General features: G+C 44.3%; 1 protein-coding gene across 2 annotated transcripts in view; it reads right to left on the bottom strand.

Annotated features, from left to right (window-relative positions):
* The window catches only part of LOC132833410 (nuclear factor NF-kappa-B p105 subunit-like), a 99453-nt gene extending 85772 nt beyond the window's left edge, over positions 1–13681 (bottom strand). The window contains exon 1 of one of the 2 annotated variants that reach the window (XM_060851654.1): positions 13595–13681. The gene's annotated coding sequence lies outside the window, so the exon portion shown is untranslated. Of the gene's footprint in view, positions 1–13479 lie in introns of both variants that reach the window. The other variant, XM_060851653.1, reaches the window with a different exon arrangement.
* Positions 13682–27658: the final 13977 nt, after the last annotated feature.

The following is a 27658-nucleotide window of genomic DNA, read 5'->3' as shown; positions in this document are numbered from 1 at the left end:
AAAAGTCATTGAACGCGAAACATTAGCTCTGTTTCTCTCCACAGATGCTGCCAGACCTGCTGGGTTCCTCCAGCAATTTCTGTTTTTGTTTCAAATCTTCAGCATCCACAGTTCTTTGTTTTATTAATTCAATGTATTAGGTCAGTTTTTGCATGCAAATTACTTATAATATTTACTGACATTAACTCTGACTAAAACTAAAAGTATTTATATGTAAATGTGTTGGAACATTTCTAAGAGACACAATAACGGAAATGAAAGCTGTTTTCATCATAAATTTTCACATGGAATGTGATCCTAAAAAAAACAGGCTGGATGTGAATATGAATCATGCATTTCCAAGCTATGTACGTATGTGGGTGCTCTGGGACTGAAATGGGATTGGTTTTGCTTTTCTGATTAGTTTGTCAGAAGCAATCAGTTGTAAGAAAATGATAAAATGCACTTCTGATGATTGGGACAATCTCTGAGTTATCCTTGGTGATTCGAGCTGCTGATTTCATTACTATTCTGCAGATCACAGCACCTCAAGTGCAAATTCAAGTATATTTTATATTTTAAAAGGGTTCAGTCCTTGTCTGGGTGAAAACATTTCCTCATCTTCTCTGCATACCACTATCCCTAACCTGAAATTGATGTTCCTGTTTATGACTCCCTCAACCACAGGGGCCAATACCTTTCCACTCAGTCTCCACATTCAAAAATAAACATCTTCAGCTGTTCAGTATTTCCCCATAACTAACATTCTCTAGTTCAGGCAACATCCTGGTAACTTTTTCCTGCACTATCTACTCCAATCACATCTTTCTTCTCAAGCAATGACCAGACTGAACCCAATCCTCCAGTTATCAAATAGCTCAGATTTTATACTTCTGATAAATTATTAATTTAATCTTTGACTAACTCAAGAAACAGAATACACACTGACAGAGTGTAACAGTGTGTATTCACTCAATAAGGAAGCTCATTACTCCAAAGGAATTCTGACAACATATCCTCCTCCAAAGCAACTACGAACAGAATGAGAAACTGACTGGCTACATTATAATTAAGCCAACATTTAAAAGCTATGGATTGCACTAATTGGCATAGACTGGAATCCCTAGTTGTCCAAGGACTGCAATGGTTCAAGGCAGCAGCTCACTAGCACCTTCTCAAGGGCAACTAGGGACGGGCAATAAATGCTGCTGTTGCCTGTGACACCCACATCCCATGAAATAAAATAAGAGTTAACAAGGGACAGAATTTAACAACTGTATGCACAAACTGCACTGCTGTCTTGGTGATTTGTGGCGTTATAGCAGGTCCTGATTATGATTCTCAGGTATTATTGAAATTACAGCACAGGAGGAATCTATCTTTTGTCTGTAAATGTTAACTCATCAACTGGGAATGTTTAACCTTCTTAATCTTTTCATAAATCTTTTTACCTTCTCCCCTTTTGAAATATTGCTTTTAAATTATGTTATACACTTTGCTTCATAGGTACTTGCAGTAAAATATTTCATTTTCCAATAAATTCCTGACGTCCTAGTTAAATCTCCTGCTGATAATCTGAAATCTGTGTACTCAAACACAGGTTCAGACTCAAACAGCTCCTCAGTATCCAGGGAATTTAAAATCAATTTCATTAAATCAAAAGCAGTGAGACGCTGGGGAAATTCTGGACCTTTAAAAAAGGTGAACTATTCAAATCAAGAACTCACATTAGTAGTTTCAAATCACAGCTAGCTTAAAGGAATTTAGTAAAATTGCAAAACCAGAAGTTTCAATTTGATTGTCAATATTAGCCAATATTGAATTATGGATGCCTTATAGTTTAACAATATTTCCCCAGTGTGTGTGAATTCCAGGGTAGATTTATATAATAACTGCTGAATTTGTGAAAACTGGTTCTATTTTGTATCTAAACTGCAGTTTGAATCTTAATTCCAGGAAAAGACCATTCAAACCATCAAACGCATGAAAAATACTATCCAATTTCTTGTACAACTGTGTACTCAACCCTGATCCCATAAGTTAAGCTCTGGTGTTAATTCATCTGGGCCTAAGGATTCAGCTGCAATAATCTCATTACGCTTTAGATTAGAGTACTTACAGATTAGATTACTTACAGTGTGGAAACAGGCCCTTCGGCCCAACAAGTCCACACCGACCCACCAAAGCGTAACCCACCCAGACCCATTCCCCTACATTTACCCCTTCGTCTAACACTACGGGCAATTTAGCATTTGGACTGTGGGAGGAAACTGGAGCACCCGGAGGAAACCCATGCAGACACAGGGAGAATGTGCAAACTCCACACAGACAGTCGCCTGAGGCGGGAACTGAACCCGGGTCTCTGGCGCTGCGAGGCAGCAGTGCTAACCACGATGCCACCGTGCCGCCCACCGTGCCGCTTTAGACAGTACAGATCTCACCAAGAGTTCTTTCAAATGAAATATTCAACCAAGACCCTACCTGAGCTCCCAGTGGGTGTAAACGTGCTGTTTAAAGTGCAGCAGATGACTCTTACTCATGTCCTGATCAATATTTATCCCTCCAAAAAAAAAATCCATATTGCTGTTTCTGGGATCTTGCTGTGTACAAATTGGCTGTGACATTTCCTACATTATAACAGTGAATATCCTTCAAAACAAATCAATAAATTGGCTGTAAAGCACTTTGAGACACCATAAGTTTGTAAAATGATTTGCATAACCACAAACCCTTCCCTCATTAACAACTGGCACCACAGGTTTACCCAGGCAAAGATGGTTCAGTGCATTTCAAACGGACACCGGGAAAGCTACTTCTGGATCGATCAAAAATACATTTTTGGGGATTTCAGTAACTTGGGATCTGGGCTCGGGCAGTGCTCATTTGTCACTTTGGAAATGAAATTTTATTCATGTGAAAAAATTGGGGCATGAAGTAAACCAACCAATTAGATTTGTCCATCCAGGAGGCAGCTCTAGATTTTCTGGTCTATGAGGGGTTCTTTAAAACAGGGAAAAAAATACTCGCAACAAGCAAGAAACAAACTCAACCATGTTCACCCACCGGGATCTAGACCCCCGCCCACCGGGATCTAGACCCCCGCCCACCGGGATCTAGACCCCCGCCCACCGGGATCTAGACCCTCGCCCACCGGGATCTAGACCCCCGCCCACCGGGACCTAGACCCCCGCCCACCGGGACCTAGACCCCCGCCCACCGGATCTAGACCCCCGCCCACCGGGATCTAGACCCCCGCCCACCGGGACCTAGACCCCCGCCCACCGGGACCTAGACCCTCGCCCACCGGGATCTAGACCCCCGCCCGGCGGGATCTAGACCCCCGCCCGGCGGGATCTAGACCCCCGCCCACCGGGAGGTAGACCCCCGCCCAGCGGGATCTAGACCCCCGCCCACCGGGAGGTAGACCCCCGCCCCACCGGGATCTAGACCCTCGCCCACCGGGATCTAGACCCTCCCCCACCGGGATCTAGACCCCCGCCCACCGGGAGCTAGACCCCCGCCCACCGGGAGCTAGACCCCCGCCCACCGGGAGGTAGACCCTCGCCCACCGGGATCTAGACCCCCGCCCACCGGGATCTAGACCCCCGCCCACCGGGATCTAGACCCCCGCCCACCGGGATCTAGACCCCCGCCCACCGGGATCTAGACCCCCGCCCACCGGGAGCTAGACCCCCACCCACCGGGAGCTAGCCCGGCGGGAGCTAGACCCCCGCCCACCGGGAGCTAGACCCTCACCCACTGGGAGCTAGACCCTCACCCAGCGGGAACTAGACCCCCACCCAGAGGGAGGTAGACCACCACCCAGCTGGAGCTAAAGCCCCGCCCGGCGGGAGCTAGACCTCCACCCGGCTGGAGCTAGACCCTCACCCACCGGGAGGTAAACCCTCAGTGTTGGGCAGGCAGCAGGAAGCTGGGGAGATCAGGAGCAGGCAAGGAGGGTGGGCACCCTCAACACATCCCAGAAATCATCAGGAACAATGCAATACTGTTGAAGTGTCCTCGCTGTTGTAATGCCACATCCAACTTGTGCAAGGAACAGCAATTTGATAATAATCAGATCCGTGGTTTTGCAATGTCTCTGAGGGATAAACATTGGCTTCATCACATCAGGAGAACTTCCTCCTGTTCTTTTTCAAAACAGTGGCTTGGTACATTTGACATCCAGCCAAGGGAGCAGACAACGTCCTGTTTAAACATTTCACCTGAAAGCTGGTGCTCTGATGCTGCAGTTTTTTCTCAGTTGACCACTAGCCGAGATCATGGACTCAAACGCTGACACAGTGACTTAAACCCAGGATCTTCCGAGTAAGAAATGTGGGTTATACTCCCAAACCCCACCGAACATCAAGTCTCTTTTAGGTTTCTTCGGATACCAATCTTAGCCCCGGATTTCCCTCGTGTATTGTGCAATATCCAATCAGAAAGAAGTATGAGGTGGGACAGTGACAGTGATTCACTGGCTTGTTCATATGGGCCCCAGGAAAGGCTCTAAACTTTCAACAGGTGGGCTGAAAACTTGAATGAAACTTGGCCATTTACAGGTTGGTTAAAAATCAACACTCACTCCCTCACTCTAATACCAAATACTCTAATACTCTAATACTCCCTCACTCTAATACTCTAATACTCCCTCACTCTAATACCAAACCCCTTCTCATCAAGAAGGAAAATCAAATGTAAACCAACTGTAACAGTTTCTGATCAGCTTTCTGGTCCTGTCGCTTACGGCAAATGCTGAGAATATATCCAGGCTGAGAATATATCCAGGCTGAGATTATACCCAGGCTGAGAATATACCCAGGCTGAGAATATATCCAGGCTGCTAAATTATGAAGAGGCACGTGGGAAGGAGGATAATTCCTTATGGGAACACCAAAACCAGTCAGATCAAAGCAGGAGATGGACAATGGAGAGTGCAGGAGGGTATATCAGGAGCACACCAGGCATACCTAAAACTGGGTGTAAACCTGGTGAAGCTACCAAACAGGACTTGCATGCTAAACAGGATAAGCAGCAAGTGATAGACAGAGCAAAGCCATCCCACAACCAATAGATCAGATCTAACCTCTGCAAACCTGCCACATCCAGTTGTGAATGGCGGTGGATGATTAAACAACTCACTGGAGGGGAAGGCTCCACAAATATCCCCATCCTCAATGATGGGGGAGCCCAGCACATCAGTGCTAAAGATAAGGCTGAAGTGTTCACAGCAATCTTTAACCAGGAGTGCCAGATGGATGGTCCACCTTGGCCTCCACCAGTGGTCCCCAGCATTAGAGATACCAGACGTCTGCCAACTCAATTCACTACACATGATATCAAGCAATGGTTTAAAGCACTGAACACTGCAAAGGCAACAGTACTGAAGCCTTGTGTTCCAGAACTTGCTGTTCCTGACAAGCTGTTGCAGTACAGTTAGTGTGGCATCAAGGAGCCTGAGCAAAACAGGAACCAATGGGTGTCCATTAGCCAACTCTCCCCAGCTGGAGTCAGACCTGGCACATAGGAAGATGGTCGTGGTTGCTGGAAGTCAGTCATCTCAGCTCCAGGACATTTCTGCAGGAGTTCCTGAGGGTAGTGTCCCAGGCCCAACCATCTTCAGCTGCTTCATCAATGACCTTCCCTCCATCAAAGGTCAGAGGTGAGGATGATTGTACAACGTTCAGCACCATTTGTGATTCCTCAAGATACAGAAGCAGTCCATGTTCAAATGCAACAAGGTCTGGACAATATCTAGGCTTGGGCTGAGAAGTGGAAGTACCATTTGCACCATACAAATGCCAGGCTATGACCATCTCCAATAACAGATAATCTAACCACCATCCTTGGCATTCAATGGTGTTACCATCACTGAATTGCCTACTATCAACATCCTGGAGATTACCATTGATCAGAAGCTCAACTGGACTATCAATATGCATGCACTGGCTCCAACAGCAAGTCAGAGGCTAGGAATACTGTGGCAAGTAACTTCCCTCCTGACTCCCCAAACCCTGTCCACTATCTACAAGGCACAGGAGTGTGATGGAATACTCCCCATTTGCCCTGGATGGGTGTAGCTCCAACAACACTCAAGAAGCTCAACACCATCAGGACAAAGCAGTCACTTGGTTGGCATCACATCCACAAACATCCCCTCCCTCCACCACCGACACTCAGTAGCAGCCATGTGTAACATCTACAAGATGGTCTGCAGAAATTCACCAAAGGTTTCTTACTCAGCACCTTCCAAGCCCACAGCCACTTCCATCTAGAAGGACAAAAGCAGCAGATACACGGGAATACGACCCCCTGCAAGTTCCACTCCAAGCCACTCACCATCCTGACTTGGAAACACATCCGCCACTCCTTCAGTGTCACTGGGTCGGAATCCTGGGTGTACCCACAGCAGGTGAATTGCATTGGTTCAAGAAGGCAGGTCACCACCACCTTCTCAAGGGGCAACTAAGGACAGGCAACAAACTTTGGCCCCAATCAACAATACCCATGCAGCAAGAGTGAATACAAACAGTTGATTGTCTCACAGGAATCCTGCCAGTAATCAGCGGCCCATGTGAAAATGCCTTCAATGGATTGCAAAAACCCATATCTTTTCACTTTTCTATATTTTTGATTGTGGACTGAAATGGAAAATAACTGTTTGAAAAGCCAAGCACTCTAGATAGAATTGCTGCATGTTGTAAAAGGAAGTTACTATCACTTATTTTAAGTGGTATTTCCATTGTTGCTGGTTCGAATAGTGGAGGAAGGTTACTGCAGATGGACAGACACCAGGACTGTGTGTAAAGTGAGATTCTGCCAGTAAAAAGAGCTGATTCATCTCTGACATGATGACGAGTTGTTGATGACAAAGACTTCCTCCTACAAACAATTATGTAATTGCCTCTCATGTAAGTGAACAGCTTGTGGGTGTGAATGAAATGGGCAGGAGCCTCTGGACTTCAAAAATGGAGGTGGTCTTTCTCCCTTGCAGTGAAAGTATCTGAAGCTTGAAGAAAGACAGTTTATTTTCCCTCACAAGTTTCCGGGAGCTGTAGCTTTTAACCAGTGGCTTGGAGACTTTGCAAATTGTGAACCAGTCACTGTGTGCCACCTGCAAGGACCTGAAAAGCACCTGGAGAAGACAGATCAATGAACAATAACTCCTGACAATCAGAAGAATTACTCAGTGAACCCTGAGGACAAGGATGATTGAACTACCTTCCCAGTTTTACCTTTCATCTATAACACTAACATTGTTTTCTGTTTGAGTTTAACTGTGGACTGGGAGTTTTATTAGGGGGTTAGAATTTTAACTCTGCCTTAAATAAAACAAAGCATTGATGCTGGAAATCTGAAACAAACGCAGAAATTGGAGATACTCAGCAGGTCTGACAGCATTTTTGGAGAGAAAGCAGAGTTAACATTTTGAGCCCAGTGCCCCTTCTTCAGAACTATAGCAGCTAGGAAAATGCGAGTGTATGCTGAAGAAATCAGTGGGGGAGGAGACGGACTAAATGAATAGATAGAGACAGAGCCTAGAGAGTTAGAATGATAGTTAGGCAGAGAAAGAGATGGATGATAGCAAGCCAGGGAGGAAGAAAACTGATAATGGGGACCCTGAGTGGGTGACAATGGGTTGGCTATCAGCAGTCTGTGTAATGACAGTGCTTGGGGTGTTAGGGTGGGTGAAGGACATGGGAAGAAGTGTTCAGGCTCTAAAATGATTTAACTTGATATTGAGTCCAGAAGGCAGCGAGTCTGCATGTGGAAAATGTGATGCTGTCTGAAACTAGAACAGGAATTGCTGCAGAAACTGGAGAAACAGCGCACTTTGATAAACTTTAGTGGCAACTCTGGGAACACTGGTCTAGGTTTACAGAAGGCTCCCTCAGGGAGGTATGACACAGGATTATCACCAGGAAGGAGTCTAATGGCCCTGTGGATGTGAATTTGAGATGAAGGAGCTTCCGCATTGACTGACCTTGACCTTGACCATGACACAGTTTTCCCTTCTGTGAGTTCGCCCTCCCACCTCAGCCCCACTCTTATTAACAAGCAGACTGGTCAATCAACTGCCCACAGACCTCCCCTTCCTGATTAAAAAAAACACACCATAGCAGATTCCCACTGCTGGCTGAAGGCAATCACTGAGTCAACCAAAAGTAAGTTCAGCTAATTGAAAAAATACACGAGATTGTGAATGACATTTAAAATCTCTTCACGCAATGTGGGCGTCACTGGCAAAACCAGTATTTATTGCTTCTCCCTAGTGTCCCCAGTTTTGGTTTAACTATATCTTTAAGCTGGGTTTATCAGCATAAACTCAGAGTATGAAACAGTACTCTGATGACGTAATGGTAACTGACTATGTAACATTAACTCTGGGGATGTACTAGTCACTCTGAGGAACTGCAAGAAGAATTTCATCAGGTGTCAACTCATTTTAATGTCACGATGAGCACGTGGATGAAAGGCTATCAGGAGGGTTGTGTGTAGACAGGAGCAGACAGTAATCAGATCAGACATGATCACATTGACTGATACAACTGGCTCAAGATGCCAAGTGACCTACTGTTGCTCCAATCTCATCTGTTCATACGAACCCATTCTGTGTCACAACACTGTGCAGTGAAACTATGCAGCAAGCCATTCAGAGACTTGGTGCCACATTATTGTCGTCAGAATCTCTGATGATCTGGAAAACAGTCTACCTCCCTCTGAGTGGGTAAATTGCTTGCTGAAACCAGATATCCCGTGCCCACATGATGGGGGATGGGAAATGCCTCTGTAACACATCCAGGAAGTAATGTCTGCATCTTCCTTCTAAACCAATGGTGTGTCTGCAGTGTTTTTACGAGTTCCTCCTGTTGCTGCGCAGATACTTCCGGATAGAAGTCTGATTTCTCAAATATCCCTTTGCACAAAACTAATCTTCTGAAGAATTGAGCAGTGAATGTGACACAAGTCACTGTTTCTTTTAAAAATTATATACTTTCTCACACAGAGAAATATCACATAGTTTAGTATGGAAACAGTTGTAGCAACTGGCTTTCAGTTCGTACAGGAAATATTTGATTGGGCTCCATTCATCACTGACCCCTTTTCATCACTGCTACATATATTTAACAAGGCAAACCTGCATTTGTATAGTGCCCTCAATAACCTCAGGTGCTGCAAAATCCAATGTAGAACACTTTGTCAGTGTAATCACTGTTGTAACATAGGGCTAAGGCAGACACAACAAGATCCCATGCGCAGCAATGAGCAGATCATTTTCTTCATCAGTATTGGGTGTAGCATCAATATAGATCAGACTGAGGGTAACCAACCCAACCCCTCACTCACACCATCCCAACCCCTCACTCACACCATCCCAACTCCACTGTCACATTTCTTCAATACAAACCGGGGGGATTTTTACAAATTACCAGCAGGTTTAATGCGTGATGACTTTTACTTTGTGAAATGTTTATAACTTATTGAAATCAGTTTCTCAGTTTTCACTCTTAAAATACATACAGTCTGCTTTGCTACAACATTATCTGACCATAATGTGATTGAAGAACTTAGGCCATTATTTGTAGTATGCGAACTTTCCTTACCTGTATTAGCTAAAACATGACTCTGGTGTCATTGGTTTAAATGGTGCTGCTATTATGCAATTTTCTTAAAATGCGGGATTGCACGGGAATGGAATTATCACGTTAAATCAAAACAGACTGTACTTGCTTTTGATCTGAAACCTAAAACTGACAAAACGGATATGCAGCTCTAAAGGTTCCAACAACATTCATCCCAGGTATTTCTGCCTGTATTTCCTGGTGTCACTGACTGAGCAGAGACTGAGCAAAATAAAGCCAAGCAGCAGATTCAACTGGTGTCACTGACAAAACATCTCGGAACAAACTGAGCAGCATCATAGACTCACTACTCAGATCAAGAGACTATTCCACCCCTCAGGCCTGTCTCAGAATTCAGCTAGATCATGGCTGAACTGAATTTTATCTTCACCATTTATTATAGAACATAGAAAAGTACAGCACAGAACAGGCTCTTTGGCCCACGATGTTGTGTTGAGGTTTAATCCTAATATAAAATATAATAACTTAACCTACGCAGCCGTCAACTCATTGCTATCCCATGTGCATGTCCAGCAATCCAATGTCCCCAATGACTCTGCTTCCACCACCACAGCTGGCAACGCATTCCATGCATTCACGACCTACCTCTAACGTCTCCTTTATACCTTCCTCCTAATATCTTCAAACTATAACTCCTCGCACCACTCAATCCCGCCCTGGAGAAAAGTCTCTGGCTATTGACTCTATCCATTCCTCTCATTATCTTGTACACCTTGATCATGTCTCCTCTCTTCCTCCTTCTCTCCAGAGGGAAAAGTCCAAGCTTATTCAACCTTTCTTCATAAGGCAAGCCCTTCAGTCCAGGCAGTATCCTGGTAAACCTTCTTTGCACCCTCTCCAAAGCCTCTCTATCTTTCCTATAGTAGGGTGACCAGAACTGGACACAGTATTCCAAGTGTGGTCTCACCAGGGACTTGTAGAGCTGTAGCAAAGCCTCGCGGCTCTTAAACTCGATCCCCCAGTTAATGAAAGCCAAAACACCATATGCTTTCTTAACAACCCTAACCACTTGAGTGGCAACTTTGAGGGGTCTATGTACTTGCACACCCAGATCCCTCTGTTCCTCCACACTGCCAAGAATCCTGTCTTTAATCCTATGTTCAGCATTTCAGTTTGACCTTCCAAAATGCATCACTTCGCATTTATCCAGGTTGAACTCCATCTGCCATTTCTCAGCCCAGCTCTGCATCCTCGGGTAAAAAATGAGGTCTGCAGATGCTGGAGATCACAGTTGAAAATGTGTTGCTGGTTAAAGCACAGCAGGTCAGGCAGCATCCAAGGAATAGGAAATTCGACGTTTCGGGCATAAGCCCTTCCTGATGAAGGGCTTATGCCCGAAACGTCGAATTTCCTATTCCTTGGATGCTGCCTGACCTGCTGTGCTTTAACCAGCAACACATTTTCAACCCAGCTCTGCATCCTGTCTATGTCCCGCTGCAGCCTGCAGTAGCCCTCAATACTATCGATGACACCTCCAACCTTTGTGTCATCTGCAAATTTACTAACCCACTCATCCACATCACTTATAAAACTACAAAGAGCAGAGGCCCAAGAAACAGAGCCCTGCGGGGCTCACTCAACACTGATCTCCAGGGAGAATACTTTCTAAGGGAGAAATGCAAATACATTACAGGTGGTTTGGAGGAGGACTTTTTTTTAAGATTGACACCTCAAATAAGCAGATTTTTGAGGATAGTTTGTTTCCACTCGAGGTTAGAAGACTGAGGAGTGACTTGATTGAAGTGTATTAGATCCTGGATGGGGTGTTGACAAGGTGGATGTAGAAAAGATGTTTCCTCTTGTTGGTCAGATTAGAACTAGGGAGAACGGTTTTAAAATTAGGGTGTCACCCTTTTAGGACACGTGAGATTTTTTTTCACCTACCAAACAAGTTGACTCTAGAGTTGTTTGCCTCAGAAGGCAATAGGATCGTTGATTATGTTTGAGGCAAAGGTGCATTGATTCTGAGGTTATTAGGGGGAACGTGGAAGTCAAAACACAAACAGATCAGCCAAGATGTTACTGAACGATGAAGCAAGCTGAGGGGCTGAATGGCCTATTCCTATTCTGATTTTACAAGGTGGTATTAACCTACCTTGGATCAATCATTAGCCTCATCCAATTTCCCATTGACACGCTGTCCCTCAGTGACATCATATAAAAGTAGTATTCATTTTCACATGTTCTTTGACAATCCCCAGCTTAACCTCGCCACTAGCTCTCTCAAATTTTCCACTGTCTCTAAACTACCAGACTGTTTAGTTAACATCCAGAACTAGAGCAGCAGAATTTCCCTCTAATTAAACATTGGAAAGTCATTGGTTTAAGTTCTCACTCCAAACAATGTTCCCTCATGCCCAAAGCTCCCCACTCCCGCCCTGACAACACTGTGGGATTAAGCCAGTCACAGCCGTGTGATTTCTCATGAAATCCTGATTCTGACTCTTAGCTTGCAGCATCAAGACCACAAAAAGCTGCTTGGTATCACTCCTGAATATCTTTATCCAGTAACCACTAACTGAGAGACACGCACACAGGCACACATCACCCTGATAACACACAACCTGAAAACACTCTACATATCACAATAAGCAGCTAAAGTACAGGTGGTTTACTTCACAACAATTTTGAGCTTCAACATCATTCACAGCACATCCTTGAGTAATCAAAAAACTAATTTCTAAAAATTACACAATTAAAACCAATTTATGTAGCAATATTACATATGCTATAATTTGGCATTGACAAGAATTCCCATTGTTAATTCAACACTTACTTTCATTTCTTCATCAGTTGTGATGAATGAAACAGTTAAATATCACCATAATTTAAGACACTAAAGAACAGCACCATAACAAGAACATACCTTTCAGAATCAGCCTTTTCACACTGCCCCGGATCTAATAATCGACTCAGCCCAACATTAAGAGACCTACAGATTTCACTGTCAACTATAATTTACCGGCCCCTCAACCCTCTGCACCTTTTATTCTTAGTTACAAAAGCTGGAATTCTATGAACCATTTGGAGGTCTTATCTTAGCAAAAATATCCTGATATTGGAGGCAATCAAAGGTTCACTTGGCTGAGGAGGGATGTGGAGGGACTGTCTGATGAGGAGTGGTTCAGTCGGTTAGAATTTAGAAGAACGAGAGACAACCTTAGAATCACAGCATCATAGAGATTTACAGTACAAAACTAGGCCTATTGGTCCATAAATCTATGCTGGTCAAATAACCCATTTTAATCCCATTTTCCAGCACTGGGCCCTTGCATGACTTGACATCACAAGTGCACATCAAAATGCTTATTAAATGTTTCTTAACACTTTCTGCATTTACCATGCTTACATGCAATGATAGGCAGATTTTTAACCGGTAAGAGAATGAACGGTTATGGAAAAAAGGCAGGAAAGTGAAGTTGAGGACAACCGTGATCTCACTGAAAGGGGCAGCGGGACTCGACGGACCGAATGGCCTACTTCAGGTCCTGCTTTTTATGGTCTTCCGAATGAACATCAACACATCTCATCACTAACACATGGACAAACACATTAAACAATGTCTAGGTGAAGGACAAGGAGAAAGTAACATTTAAAAACACCAAGAAAATGGGTTTTTTAAAGGGAGAAAGCGGAGTGAGGCATTGAGGGAGGGAGGGGAGGAATTGAGAGTGACAGAGGGGACTGAGGCAGAGACTCAGGCCTTTCGCGGCCGCCCCGCACTGAAACAAATGTCGATGTGGAGTGTGAGGGAGTGAGTGAGGGAGTGAGTGAGGAGGGTGAGGGAGCTGTCAGACTGGGGACTGAGGGAGTGAGGAGAGGCACCGCATCGAACCCTCCTCTGGGGTTTACTTACCATCCAAGAGGATCCTCCAGCGGCTACAAAGTAACAACTTGCAACAACAAAGTATCCGACACAAGTTACAATGTATTCCCCACTCGCAATCCGCTGGCCCCGCTCCGCCACTCACCACTCCATACACCCAGCGGACTCTCTCCGCTTCCCGGGGCCGAGTGCTCCCCGGCTGGAAATTCCCCGCACGCCCGTCCGGGACCGTCAGCCCCGCCTGGCGGCAACCAGTGGGGACTGCAGCCCCCTTGCTCCCCCTGGGGGCAACAAGAGCAAACTGCAGCCCCCTCACTCCCCCTGGGGGCAACAAGAGCAAACTGCAGCCCCCTCCCCCGAGGGTCAACCAGGAGAACCTGCAACCCCCTCACCCCCCCCCCGGGCGCTACCAGCAGGAACTGGAGTCCCCCTCACTCTCCCTGGTGGCAACTCAGGGGAACTGCAGCCCTCTCACTCTTCCTGGGGGATCTGCAGCCCCCTCACTCCCCTGGGGGCCAACCCAGGTGAACTGCAGCCCCCTCTCTCCCTGGGGGCAATCCGGGGGATCTGCAGCCCCCTCACTCCCCTGGGGGCAACCCAGGGGAACTGCAGCCCCCTCTCTCCCTGGGGGCAATCTGGAGTTCTGCAACCCCCTCACTCCCCTTGGGGGCAACCCAGGGGAACGGCAGGCCCCTTACTCTCCCTGGGGGCAATCAGGGGGAACTACAGCACCCTCAATCACCCTGGGGGCAACTTGGGGTAACTGCAGCCCCCTCACTGCACCGCTGACAACAGAGGATAGTTCCGCTTCCTCATTCCACCTGGGGTCAACAGAGATTGCTGCAGCCCCCCTTACTCTCCCTGCGTCTTCAATCTCCTCCAACCCTGGGACAAGCTGGGATTCCTGCCTCTGGTGGAAGTGCATCCTTGTCACTCCCCTCAGGGGCTTCTGCAGTCTCCCCACTCCATCACGTCAACCTGGGGGACTGCAGCTCCCTCATCCTCCCTGGTGGCAACAAACAGACGTGCAAATCCCTCACAGCTACAGGGACTACTTTAACTCTTTAATACCTTCAGAACAACCTGGCATCGACAGCCCACTCACTCTCCTTTTGGGAACTGTAGCCCCCTGAATCTTCACCTTTGGAGCTTACCAGGGAAGTGCCTCCCTTAACTGCAGAAACAAGCTGGGATGTTATACCCACTTGCCAGCACCCATCTACAAGGAGAATGTGGGGGCAGGATATTCATGGCAGAGTAAGGAGTTTGCAATTCTCCTTGTTGTCCCCAGGGGGAGTGATGGGGCTGCAGTTCCCAATGGATGGAATGACTGGCTGGCTTCAAACAGAAGGGAGGGAGTGAGAGTAAAGGATTGTTTTCAGAGTGGCTGTAAGTGGGAAATAGTTTTCCAAATTCATGCAACTCTCTGAGAGAAAAACAATCCCTTAAGGTCTGTCCTAAAAGAGTATCCCCTAAATTTGAAACAGTGTCTCCCAGTTCCGAAGGAGCAAGTTACTGCAGATGCTGGAATCGTACTGAAAACAACAAATGCTGGAGATCACAGCAGGTCAGACAGTATCCATGGAGAGAGTCATGGCCTGCTGTGCATGTCCAGCACCACACTCTTAATTCTAATCTCCAGCATCTGCAGTACTCACTTTCTACTCCATGGAGAGAGCAAGATAATGTTTCGAGTTTAGATGACTCCTCATTAGTCCTCTGCCTGACCTGCTGTGATCTCCAACATTCGTTGTTTTCTCCCAGTTCTGAACTCACTCCCAAGAGGAAACATGTTTGCTCAAACCACCTCACAGAGTCCATTCAGAATCTTACACATTTAAATCAAGTCACCTCTCATTCTTCTAAACTCTGCTGAAAACAAGCCCAGGAGAAAGTGAGGACTGCAGATGTTGGAGATCAGAGGCGAGAGTGTGGTGCTGGAAAAGCGCAGCAGGTCAGGCAGTATCTGAGGAGCAGGAGAGTCGACGTTTTGGGCATAAGCCCTTCATCAGGAATGAGGCTTGAAAACAAGCCCAGTCTGTCAAACCTAGTCTCACAAGACAATCCCCTCATTCCATATATTTATTTAGTTCTTAAGAAAGGTTACCAGAACTAAAACATTAACTCTGTATTGTCTCCGTAGACATTGCCTGACCTGATGAGTTTTTCCAGCAATTTCTGTTTTTGTATCAATTTAGTAAACCTCTGCTCAACTACCTCCAATGCATTTCATTCTTTTTCCAAAGAAGGTGACTGAAACTGCACATAGTATTTGAGATGTGGTCTCACTAATACCCTGTGAATTAGTAGCATAACATAAGACTGTAAGATTGTAAGACAGGAACATAATTAGGCCATGTAGCTTATCGAGTCTCCTCCACCATTGATCATTACTGAGATGTTTGTCACGCCCATTCTCCTGCCTTCTTCCCAAAACCTGATTTCCTTACTAGTCAAGTACCTGTCTATCTCTGTCTTAAAGGCACTGAATGACTTGGCCTCCACAGCCCTCTATGGTGATGACTTCCACACATTCCCCACCCTCTGGCAGAAGAAATTCCTCCTCATCTCAGTTCTAAAAGGTCATCCCTTCACTCTGGGACTGTACTCTCAGGTCCTAGTCTTGCCTACTAGTGGAAACATCTTCTCCATGTCCAGTTTTCTGTAAGTTTCAATCAGATCATCCCATATCCTTCTAAACTCCAGTGAGTACAGACCCAGAATCCTCAACCTCTCTCAGATAATAAGCTCTTCATCCCCAGGATTATTCTTATAAACCTCCTCTGGACCCCCTCCAACCCCAGAACATCCTTCCTTCGATATGGGGTCCAAAACTACTCACAATATTCCAAATGCAGTCTGACCAGAGCCTAATACAGCCTCAGCAGTACATCCCTGGTCTTGTATTCGAGCCCTCTTGAAATGAATGCTAACATTGTATTTGCCTTCCTAACTGCCAACTGAACCTGCATGTTAATCTTAAGAGAATGCTGAACTAGCACTCCCAAGCTCCTTCGTGTTTCAGATTTCTGAAACGTTTTCCCATTTAGAAAATAGTCGACAGCACTATTCTTCCTTCTAAAGTGCATAACCTCTCACTTTCCCACATTGTATTCCATCTGCCACTTCTTTGTCCACTCTCCTTGCCTCAATGCTTCCTCAACACTACCTGCCCCTCCACTTATCTTTATGTCATCCTTACTTTAATGTTCAATTCCATTTTGAAATAATGGATAGCATCCCTCTAAAAAAAAATCAGAGAATTGTGAATGCTGGAAATCTGAAATAACAACAGAAATTGTTGGAGAAACTCAACAAGTCGAGCGGCTTCTGTGGGAAGAAAGCAGAAGTAACGTTTCAAGTCTCTTCATCAGAACCTCTCAGCAATACTTGTTTTTGTTATCGAATCTCATTAACCTTCTTGCTGAAGTGCTGGGCCTGCAATGTTCACTTTTTGTGACTCATGCACTAGAACATCAAATTTTGTTTCACTCACAATTATCTGTATTGATCTACATCCTTGGTATGTCACCTCCACAACAGTTTTCCCAACATTTGCAAGTTTAGCCAATAAGCCTTCAATCCCCTCATCTGAGCCATTGATATAAATTGTAAAAAGCTAAGGGCCAGCACAGACCTCTGTGGGACACCACTCATCACATTGAGACAATCTGAAAACAGGGAGAAAGTGAGGGCTGCGGATGCTGGAGATCCGAGCTGGAAATGTGTTGCTGGAAAAGCTCAATCAGAAAACAACCCACTTAAGTATACTCTGCTGTCTGTAGTTCTCAAATCTGTTTCCCCTCTGTTTACAGAAAGCAATTTTCAAACACAATTGTTATCACATGGCAAAGTGTAATCAAAACCGGAAACAGTAGTCTGGAGAATTGTGTCAATCTGACTGAAATGTGAACAGAAGAATTGGAAGCAAGAATGAGTCTGCTCAGCCATTCGATAAGGTAATTACTCCTGAGAGATTGTTCTGAGTGTAAACAGCATGTCAGTAACTAAAGTAGTAATGTGTATATATCCTTACCTTGAGATTTTTTTCTCAAAAGACACAATCATGTATCTTCAGTGTAGTGTAACCATTAACTGAGAAATGAAAAATAAACATTGACTGCTTCATATAGTCAGAGCTTCCTTCTGTCTGAGTCACCACGTGTGCATCCCACCCTACAAGGTACCTAGAGCTTGACTAATACCAGCAAAAAGTTGGTCATGCATCTCCCCATGACATTCCAAATGACTGACAGCTGGTTCAAAGACTCACATTTTAAGGAGAATCTCAAAACACGAAGGAGTTCCTTCCAGACCTGGCAGTGTTTCACCTGCACATCTTCCAACCTGGTCTATTGCATCTGTTGCTCTTGATGTGGTCTCCTCTACATCGGGGAGACCAAACGCAGACTCAGGGATCAGTTCACTACCCCACCTTCCGGTTGCCTTTCATTTCAACTTCCCTGGCAAAATGTCCATCCTTAGCCTCCTACGCTGTCAAAGTGAGGCCAAAGGCAAACTGGAGGAACAACACCTGATCTTTCGCCTCAGGAACTTACAGCCCAGCGACAACAATATAGAGTTTACCAGCTTCAAAACTCCCCACCCCCGGCTTCATCCCATGTCCAGAGCTCCCCCTCCTCCCTGCCTCCCTAACTTGACCTACCTGTCCATCTTCCTATTCATCTGTCTCCTCCATCCTTCCCAAGTGACAAATCACAATGACCCCTTTCTGCATCTACCTATCATCATCCACCTAGTCTTCCCCCAGCTCCCCCTCCACCCCCCATTTATATCTGGGCTCCCTTCCCCATTCCCTGAAGTGTCCTAGCCTGAAACATTAATTTGCCATCACCCCCGATGCTGTCTGACCTGCTGTGCTTCTCAAACTCCACACCTATTGACATGAAGGAGCGGTACATGGATGAGGAACTTTATGGATAGAATTCCAGAGATCAGGATCCTGATAGCTGAAGGCATAGTGAACGATGGGGAAACAATTAAAATGAAGAATTGTTCAAGTGGCCAGAATTGAAACAACACAGGGATCTCAGAGAATTGTGGAGATTATAGAGCTAGAGAGGTGTGAGGCCATGGAGGGAATTGTACACAGAGATGAGAAATTCAAATACTTCTTTTTAAGTTTAAATTTAAAATTGAGCAACATCTTCTGTATTTTGCATGTTTGAGGAATGCTAGAGGAAAATTGTCTTTATATTTGACGAAAATATTGACTGGCTATTCATCAGCATTAATCAGCTCATTTGTCATTTAATTTCTTCTGCCTTCTACCTTACCACAGACCTTCTCTTTGTCCTCAATGACAGCCTCCACATCTCCTGCCTCTGTATTTGCTGAGAAACAGTTACAGACAAGAGAAAATCTAACCCTCACCCCCTGACACCCCAAGGAGTAAACATCACCAACAATCTGTCCTGGTCCATTCACATCAGTGCTACAGTCAAGAAAGCACACCAATTCCTCTACTTCCTCAGATTCAGCAAGTCCACAATGACTCTTACTAATTTTTACAGATGCACCATAGAAAGAGAGGCTGAATCAGGTGGGGCTATTTTCCCTGGAGCTTTGGAGGCTGAGGGGTGACTTTATTGAAGTTTATAAAGTCATGAGGGACGTAGATAGGGTGAATAGCCAAGGTCTTGCCCCAGGGTAGGGGAGTCCAAAACTAGAGGGCATAGGTTTAACGTGAGAGGTGAATGATTTAAAAAGGATCTAAGGAGTAATGTTTTCACACAGAGGGTGGTGCTTGTATGGAATGAGCTGCCAGTGGAAGTGGTGGAGGCTGGTACAATTACAACATTTAAAAGGCATCTAGATGGATATATGAACAGGAAGGGTTTAGACGAATATGGACAAATGCTGGCAAATGGGATTAGGTCAGATTAAGATGCCTTGTCGGCACAGATGAGTTGGACTGTTTCCATGCAGTATGACTCTGTGAATCTAAAGCATCCTATGTTGAGGCATCACCAACTTGATCTGAATTGCTGTGCCAAAGACCACAAGAAATTACACAGAGTTGTGAACACAGCTGAGTCCATCATGAAAATGAGCCTTCCTTCTATTGACTCATTCTATAATTCCCCCTGCCTTGGGAAAGCAGCCAACGTCATCAAAGACTCCTCTCACATTGATTACACTCTCTTTCACCCTCTCTCATGAAGCAGAAGATACAAAAGTTTGAAATCACACACTAACAGATTTAAAACCAGCTTCTTCCACACTTCTAACAGATTCGTGAATGGACTTGTCATTTATTATAACTGATCCTTCTCTGCACCTTCTCCGTAGCTGGAACAGTATATTCTGCATTCTATTCTAATACCCTAATGAACAAATGTAAGATACGATCTATCTGGTTAGCACACAAAACAATACTTTTCACTGTATCCTGTGGCAATAATAAATCAAAACAAATCAAACCAAACATTTAAAGGCATTACTTTTGCTGAATGTCCCACAATTAATATCATGGGGTTACCATTCACCAGAAACTGAACTGGACTCACCATACAAACACTACGCTTACAAGAGCAGATCAGTAACTCATACTGCAGCGAGTAACTCATCTCCTCACTCCTCAAACACTGTACACCTTTTACAAGGCACAAGTCAGGTGTGTGATGGATGCAACTCCAACAACACTCCAGAAGCCTGACACTTTCAAAAGAAAGCAGTATTCTTGATTGACACTGCATCCACAAACCATTCCCTCCACCAGAGACGCTTAGTGGCAGCAGTATATATCATCAATTAGATGCACTGCAGAAATTCACCAAAAATCCTTAGACAGCACCTCCCGAACACATGAGAACTTCCATCTATAAGGACAAGGGCAGCACTAAAAGTACCATGGGTCTATCTACAGCACACGGACTGCAGCAGTTCAAGAACGCAGCTCACAACCACCTTCTCAAGGGCAATTAGGAATGGGCAATAAATGTTGGTCTAGCCAGTAAGGTAAAAACCCATGAATGAATACAAATAAACCCCTAATGTGTTTGAGTTCTGTTGACAGGTAATTGAGCAGAAATTCTGACTGTTTCTCTTTTTAATGACTCTGCCAAACCTGTTGAGGATTCCTAACACTCTGTTTTCATAACAGCAGTGACCCAATGTAAAATACTTTGTGATATTCTAAAGCCACATCTGATGGGTCATAAATTCCTATTTAGAACAGATTTCTGCTTGTAGGAAGTTCAAAATTGTAGGAGCAATCCGTATAAGATAGTACAGCATTCCCTCAGTACTGACTGACTGACAGTGCAGCACTCCCTCAGCATTGATCCTCCAACAGTGCGGTACTCCCTCAGTACTGACCCTCTGACAGTGCGGCACTCCCTCAGCATTGACCCTCCAACAGTGCGGCACTCCCTCAGCATTGACCCTCCAACAGTGCAGTATTTCCTCAGTACTGACCCTCTGACAGTGCAGCACTCCCTCAGCATTGATCCTCCAACAGTGCAGTACTCCCTCAGTACTGACCCTCCAGCAGTGCAGTACTCCCTCAGCACTGACTCTTTGACAGTGCAGTATTACAGAGTTATTGTAAGTTAGAGTGAACTATTAATGAGTCGTTGGAAATTAATGGTGTTCATTGGTTATTGAACTGGAATGACCATTGTGTTCATTCTGTGCATAAGCTGGTGAGATTTTGACCATCTAGTACAGTGACATAAACTCTCATACTGGGACTTGGTGATAGGAGGAAAGTAACAATGAGTCAGAATGATAATGGGATGTTCCTCTTCAAGTTCCTGAGCAATTGAGCAATTCCAGTTCAATTGAGAGATATCAGCAGACATTCAGAAACCAGCTTAGGGCTTGTCATTTTTTTCAAAGTAAGTTTTGAAAAGAAATATTCATGGGATGTGGTATTGCTGGCTGGGTCAGCATTTATTGCCCTTTCCTAACTGTCTAAGGTCAGAGGTAGGCTAAACCAAATAGGGATAGCAGTCTCCACCCCGATTGGGCATTAATAAACCAAGCGGGTATTTTTAAAAACCCCCCGCTGCCCAGTAATTGGCAACAGCCTCACGGTCACCATTATACTCTTAAATTCAGATTTTTATTGACTTCAAGTTTCACCATCAGTTATGTCAGGATTCAAATCTAGATCCCCCAGAACATTACCTGGGTCCCTGGCTTTAATAATCTAGTGATAATACCACTCAGTCACTGCTCCTGCAGCTGGGTACAATCCCTCAGGCTATCTCCCAATTGAATCCCACATTTTGTTTTTATCCACCCAACTCGGTGAATCAAGCAGAAAGCAGAGAAGATCATCTTTTTAGCATCATCTTTTTATTATCGTTAAGAAGCTTTTCAATCTCCTCCATTGTCACCATCACTCGGTCTTCCTGCTTAAATTCCTCTTGAACAGTATGAGGCCATTCAGCTATCAAACCTGACCACTGCTGAACCATGGCTGATCCCAACTCAGTCTCTGTTTGTGTCCTTCATCAATGTTTGTGAATCTCCACTCAGCTTAGAGAATGAGTTCCAGTTTTCAATCTCTTTGTGTGCACAGAGTTTCCTCTTTCACATCAGAATGATTTCCATATCAGAGGAGAATGTTTACCTCTATCAACCCCATTCAATCCTGGCATCATGATAAACACTTCAGATACATCATTCTTTCATCTAAACACCAGCCAAGGAAAGGGTTTTACTTCCCATTTTTTTTACTGTGCTTACCAATAAGCAGGTCATTGATATTTCCTAGAACAATTTCTTGTTGCATTTCAATTAAATTTCAATGTTAAATGTCAGTATTTTAAGATGGAGGCATTTCCTGCTGGAGTCAACATCTGCTGCCACATCCTACAAGAGCTGCACCCTCCCTTCCTGTCCGACTCTTCTTCCTGTAAACCTCCATTACGTTGTAGGTTGATCTTACGTTTATCTGTGTAAATTATTCAGCTACAGCACTTCCTCTGACTTCCAGATGAACTTCATGCTGTTTTTGAAGAATCATCCTTAGTCTGGCTGCAGCCCATTTTGTTAGCAGCTCATTTTTTTTATCTGTGCTTCAGTTAAACCTCTCCCTCACTTTGTTTCCCCTACATAGTAACTCCATCACTCCCACCGTACCTCTTTACCCAAGCCCACCTGCTGAACTCCATCTATCTGTTCTTGACACTTTAGATCACAACGTGACTATCATTTTTGAAGTTCCTTCATGAGCTGTAGGCATCACTGGCTGGGCCCAGCATTTATTGCCCATCCCTAGTTGCCCCTTGAGAAGGTGGGGGTGAGCTGCCTCTTGAACAGCTGCAGTCCATGTGCTGGAGATAGACCCACAATACCCTTTGGGGGGAGGGGAATTCCAGGATTTTGACCCAGTGACACTGAAGGGAGGGCGATATATTTCCAAGGCAAGATGGTGAGTGGCTTGGAGGGGAACTTACAGGGTCTGGTGTTGGTATAACAGTGATGAGAAGAAGGTGCTGGGCCCACTACTACATGAATCACACCATGTTTAGATTCAGTCACCAAAATGACTGATTGTGTCCAATTTGTCCTGCTGGTCAAAATAAAAAGAAACTTTCATAAATCCAAATTAATCTATTTATTATGAACAAAACTCACTCTTAAAAACAAGAGTCACAGGTGGTTAATATCCAATATACAATCCAGAATTTGAACTATCTCTCTTGTAATCTCTAAATAGACACAGTCACACAGCAAAAAAAGACAACAGAGACTCTATATAGTCATAGGGTCATAGAGCTGTACAGCATTGAAACAGACCCTTCAGTCCAACTTGTCCATGCTGACCAGATATCCGAAATTAATGTAGTCCCATTTGCCAACACCCACCCCATATCCCTTTGAACCCTTCCTATTCATAAACCCATTGAAATCCCTTTTAAATGTTGCAATGGTACTAGCCTCCACCACTTCCTCTGGCAGCTCATTCCATACACACACCATCCTTCGATGAAAAAGTTGCTTCTTAAGTCCCTTATAAATCTTTTCCCTCTCACCTTAAACCAATGCCGTCTGGTTTTGGATTCCCCTACTTTAGGAAAAGGACCTTGGCTATTCAGCCTATCCATGCCCTTCATAATTTTATAAATCTCTATAAGGTCACCCCTCAGCCTCTGACACCCCAGAGAAAATAGCCCCACTCCATTCGGCCTCTCCCTATATCTCAAACCCTCCAACCCTAGCAACATCCTTAGAAATCTTTTCTGAATCCTTTCAGGTTTCACAACATCTTTTTTATAGCAGGGAGATAAGAATTAAAAGCAATATTCCAAAAGTGCCCTCTACAGCCCCAACATGACCTCCCAACTCCTAATCTCAATGCATTGACCAATGGAGGCAAGTGTGCAAAACACCTTCTTCACTATCCTGCCTACCTGCAACTCCACTTTCAAGGATCTATGAACCTGCAGTCCAAGGTCTCTTTGTTCAGCAATACTCCCCAGGACCTTACCATTAAGTGTATAAATCCTGCCCTGATTTGCCTTTCCAAAATGCAGCACCTCACATTTATGCCATCTGCCACTCTTCAGCCCATTGACCCATCTGATCAAGGTCCCATTGTACTTTAAGGCAACATTCTTTGCCGTCTACTACACCTCCAATTTTGGTGTAATTTGCAAACTTATTAACCATACCTCCTACATTCACATCCAATATGAGATGATTTGATTTTAAAGAGAGCAAAAGAAAATCACCCTCTCGGCAAATGGTCTGAAAAGCAAATGGTGAATATTGATGAATTCTCAGAGTCTACTAAGTTTCTTGTTGATGAAAACTAATAGCTGACAGCTGTTGACCAATGGAAGATATTCTAAACAAGCTTTGGTTCTGATAGAAACCAAACTGGTTTCATGTCTTTAGAAAGTGTTATAATTCAGCTTTTCAGGGTTTACAATGTAGACAAAATGCTGAAATGTGGAAACTTACAGGTTCCCAAATATGTCAACGATGAGAAGGAATGAAAGTCTTGAAACCTTCCTACAATTTTGAGGTTTTCTTCCTTATGACTCCAAGGTTTGTAGAAACCAACTTAAGAAACCCAGTCTACAAAGGGTTGCCAGGCTACCATTTCCTGATTAAGGGTTTTTGCCGAAAACATCGATTTTCCTGCTCTTTGGATGCTGCCTGATCTGATTAGATTAGACTTACAGTGTGGAAACAGGCCCTTCGGCCCAACAAGTCCACACCGACCCGCCGAAGCGCAACCCACCCATACCCCTACATTTACCCCTTACCTAACACTATGGGCAATTTAGCTTGGCCAATTCACCTGACCCGCACATCTTTGCGACTGTGGGAGGAAACCGGAGCACCCGGAGGAAACCCACGCAGACACGGGGAGAACATGCAAACTCCACACAGTCAGTCGCCTGAGTCGGGAATTGAACCCGGGTCTACAGGCGCTGTGAGGCAGCAGTGCTAACCACTGTGCCACCGTGCCGCCCCTATCTGCTGTGCTTTTCCAGCACTACACTAACGTTGAGGGAACTATTAGCACAAGTTCTGTACGTCTTGTTCCAAGGCTAGGTTTTCTATCCATTAAGGACAATAAATCCCATCTCACATCTCTATAAAAGCTTTGCTTGGCTTTCCCCCCAGTTTTTTTTTGTAGATATTTTTATTGAAATTTAACATTTTTGCAAATTTACAAAAATAAACAAAACTCTCAAATACAAACATTGATGTACAATTAAATCATATATACAATAGTCATAATTTAACAAAGAAAAGAGAAAGATAGAAAGCAAAAAAAAAAAAGAAACGAAAAAAGAAAGAAAAAAAAAACTCAACTTTCTACTAATCTAACCTATAACTAACCAGAGTGTATACCTAAGTCTCTTACATGCTCGGAATGTATAAACATCAAATACAATAAAACCCGTATTCGCGCAGGATTCCTCTCCCAAGGGGCCCCGGAGCAGCCCGGTCTGAAATCTTCACTAAATAAAAGCCCTTGTTAGGATAGCCGAAATATCTGCATTTATATAATTCAAAAAGGGCTGCCATATTTTATAAAATAATTCAGTCTTTCGGTGCACCATATTTGTGAGGAAGTCAAGGGGGATATATTCCATAATTAATCTGTGCCAATTTGAAAGTCCAGGGGGGCCCTCAGCCACCCAGTTCACCAAAATATTTTTCCTTGCACAGAAAGAGAGAATAGAAAATAGTCTCTTCCCGTGCATATCCAGAGATGAGAGGTTCGAAAAGCCCAAAAGGAGAGATACAGGGTCCACCCTAATTTCCGTTCCTAAAATTTCTGTCAGGGTATTTGCCACTTTAGTCCAGTATCTGCGGATTTTCTGACAAGTCCACAGACAATGTGCAAGAGTACCCACCTCTATTTTGCATTTGGGACACATTGGAGATGCTCCTGCCTTAAATTTTGCCAGTCGAGCCGGAGCTATATGGGCCCTATGAAGTATCTTTAGTTGGATAGCCTGAGTTCTGTTACAGATAGCAATTCTTCTAGCATTTTCCCAAATGTCATTCCACATATCCTCAGAGATTTCTAGCCCCAAGTCCTGCTCCCATGTTTTAAGCAGGTCATCCATGTCTCCTGAGACTCCTTCATGTAGCAAATGGTATATAGTACTAACGGAGGATGCCCCCGCTGGTCGTAAGACATTACGTTCTCTGTCTGATTTATAAAGACCATCTATTAATGTAGTCTTCCTCTGTATATAATCTCGAACTTGGAAGTATCGAAAGAGATCCCCATTAGGTATTCCGAATTTCAGACGCAGCTGCTCAAAGGACATCAGGATCCCATCTTTAAATAGGTCCCCTAAGCATGAGATGCCCCTGGATCTCCAGAGTTTAAAGGTGGCATCTGTAATCCCCGGTTGGAATCCCCATGCGCCTACTATTGGTGCATGGGGGGATGTTTTATGTGAGTTACCCTCATTTTGCCGCATTATATTCCAGGCCTTAATTGTGTTTAATATTATGGGATTTTTACAGCGGTCTGTAATGATTTTCCTCTTATCTGAAAATAAAAGGTTAATAAGTGGGTATTTTACTTGGGAGGCTTCGATATCCAGCCAAATTGATTGTGGATCAGATGAAACCCAATCAGCTATGTAACTTAGTAGGGAGCTTAACTGATATTTCCTAAAGTCTGGGAAGTCCAGTCCTCCCCTTGCCTGTGGAAGCTGTAGCTTCTTCAGCTTAATAAGGGGCCGTCTATGGTTCCAAATAAAGGAGCCCAACCAACCATATAATTTACGTAGGGCTAGCCTTGGCAGCATCAGCGGGAGCATTCTCATAGGATATAAGAGACGGGGCAGAACATTCATTTTAATTAATGCTATTCTCCCTAGCCAGGAAATCGGAAGGTCTCTCCATCGCTGGAGGTCCTGCCTTATCCTTTCCATTAATTGTACAAAATTAGCCCTATACAGCTGATCAAATACTGGCGTGATAAAAATACCTAAATATAAGAAGCCCTCCAGGGACCAACGGAAGGGAAAAGGGGATCCGTCCATTAAGTGGGGTATCATAGCCAGACCACCCATTGGCATGGCTTCCGATTTTGAAAAATTAATTTTATAGCCTGAGAATGCACTAAATGTATTAATAACTTGAATTAGACGAGGCACTGACATTAAAGGATTACTGAGGAATAAGAGAACGTCATCTGCATAGAGGGTAATTTTGTGTTTACCTGTACCAATCCTCGGGGCTGTTATATTAGGATCAGTCCGGATGGCTTCTGCTAATGGTTCGATTATCAGTGTAAACAACAATGGTGAGAGAGGACATCCTTGACGGCAGCCCCTACCCACACTGAAGCCATCCGATCTTAACCCATTAGTAATAACAGCTGCTTTGGGGTCATTATACAATGTTGAAACCCATTTGGTAAACACCTGTCCAACGCCAAACCTTTCCAATGTGTAAAATAAATATGACCATTCAACCCTATCAAATGCCTTTTCCGCATCCAATGAAATTACTACTCCTGGTATCTTTCCCTGATGACAGGCTTGGATCATATTCAAGACCCTTCTGATATTATTGGATGATCTGCGGCCCTTAATAAATCCCGTCTGGTCCTCCTTTATAATATATGGCAGTACCCTTTCTAGTCTTAGTGCTAACATTTTTGAGAGAATTTTAAAGTCTACATTTAGTAAGGATATTGGTCTGTAAGATGCACAATCTTCTGGGTCTTTTCCTTTTTTGAGGATAA

The sequence above is a fragment of the Hemiscyllium ocellatum genome, chromosome 36, assembly GCF_020745735.1.
Source record: "Hemiscyllium ocellatum isolate sHemOce1 chromosome 36, sHemOce1.pat.X.cur, whole genome shotgun sequence".
In the NCBI taxonomy this organism is placed as follows: Eukaryota; Metazoa; Chordata; class Chondrichthyes; order Orectolobiformes; family Hemiscylliidae; genus Hemiscyllium; species Hemiscyllium ocellatum.
This window is presented reverse-complemented; position numbering and strand designations above follow the sequence as displayed.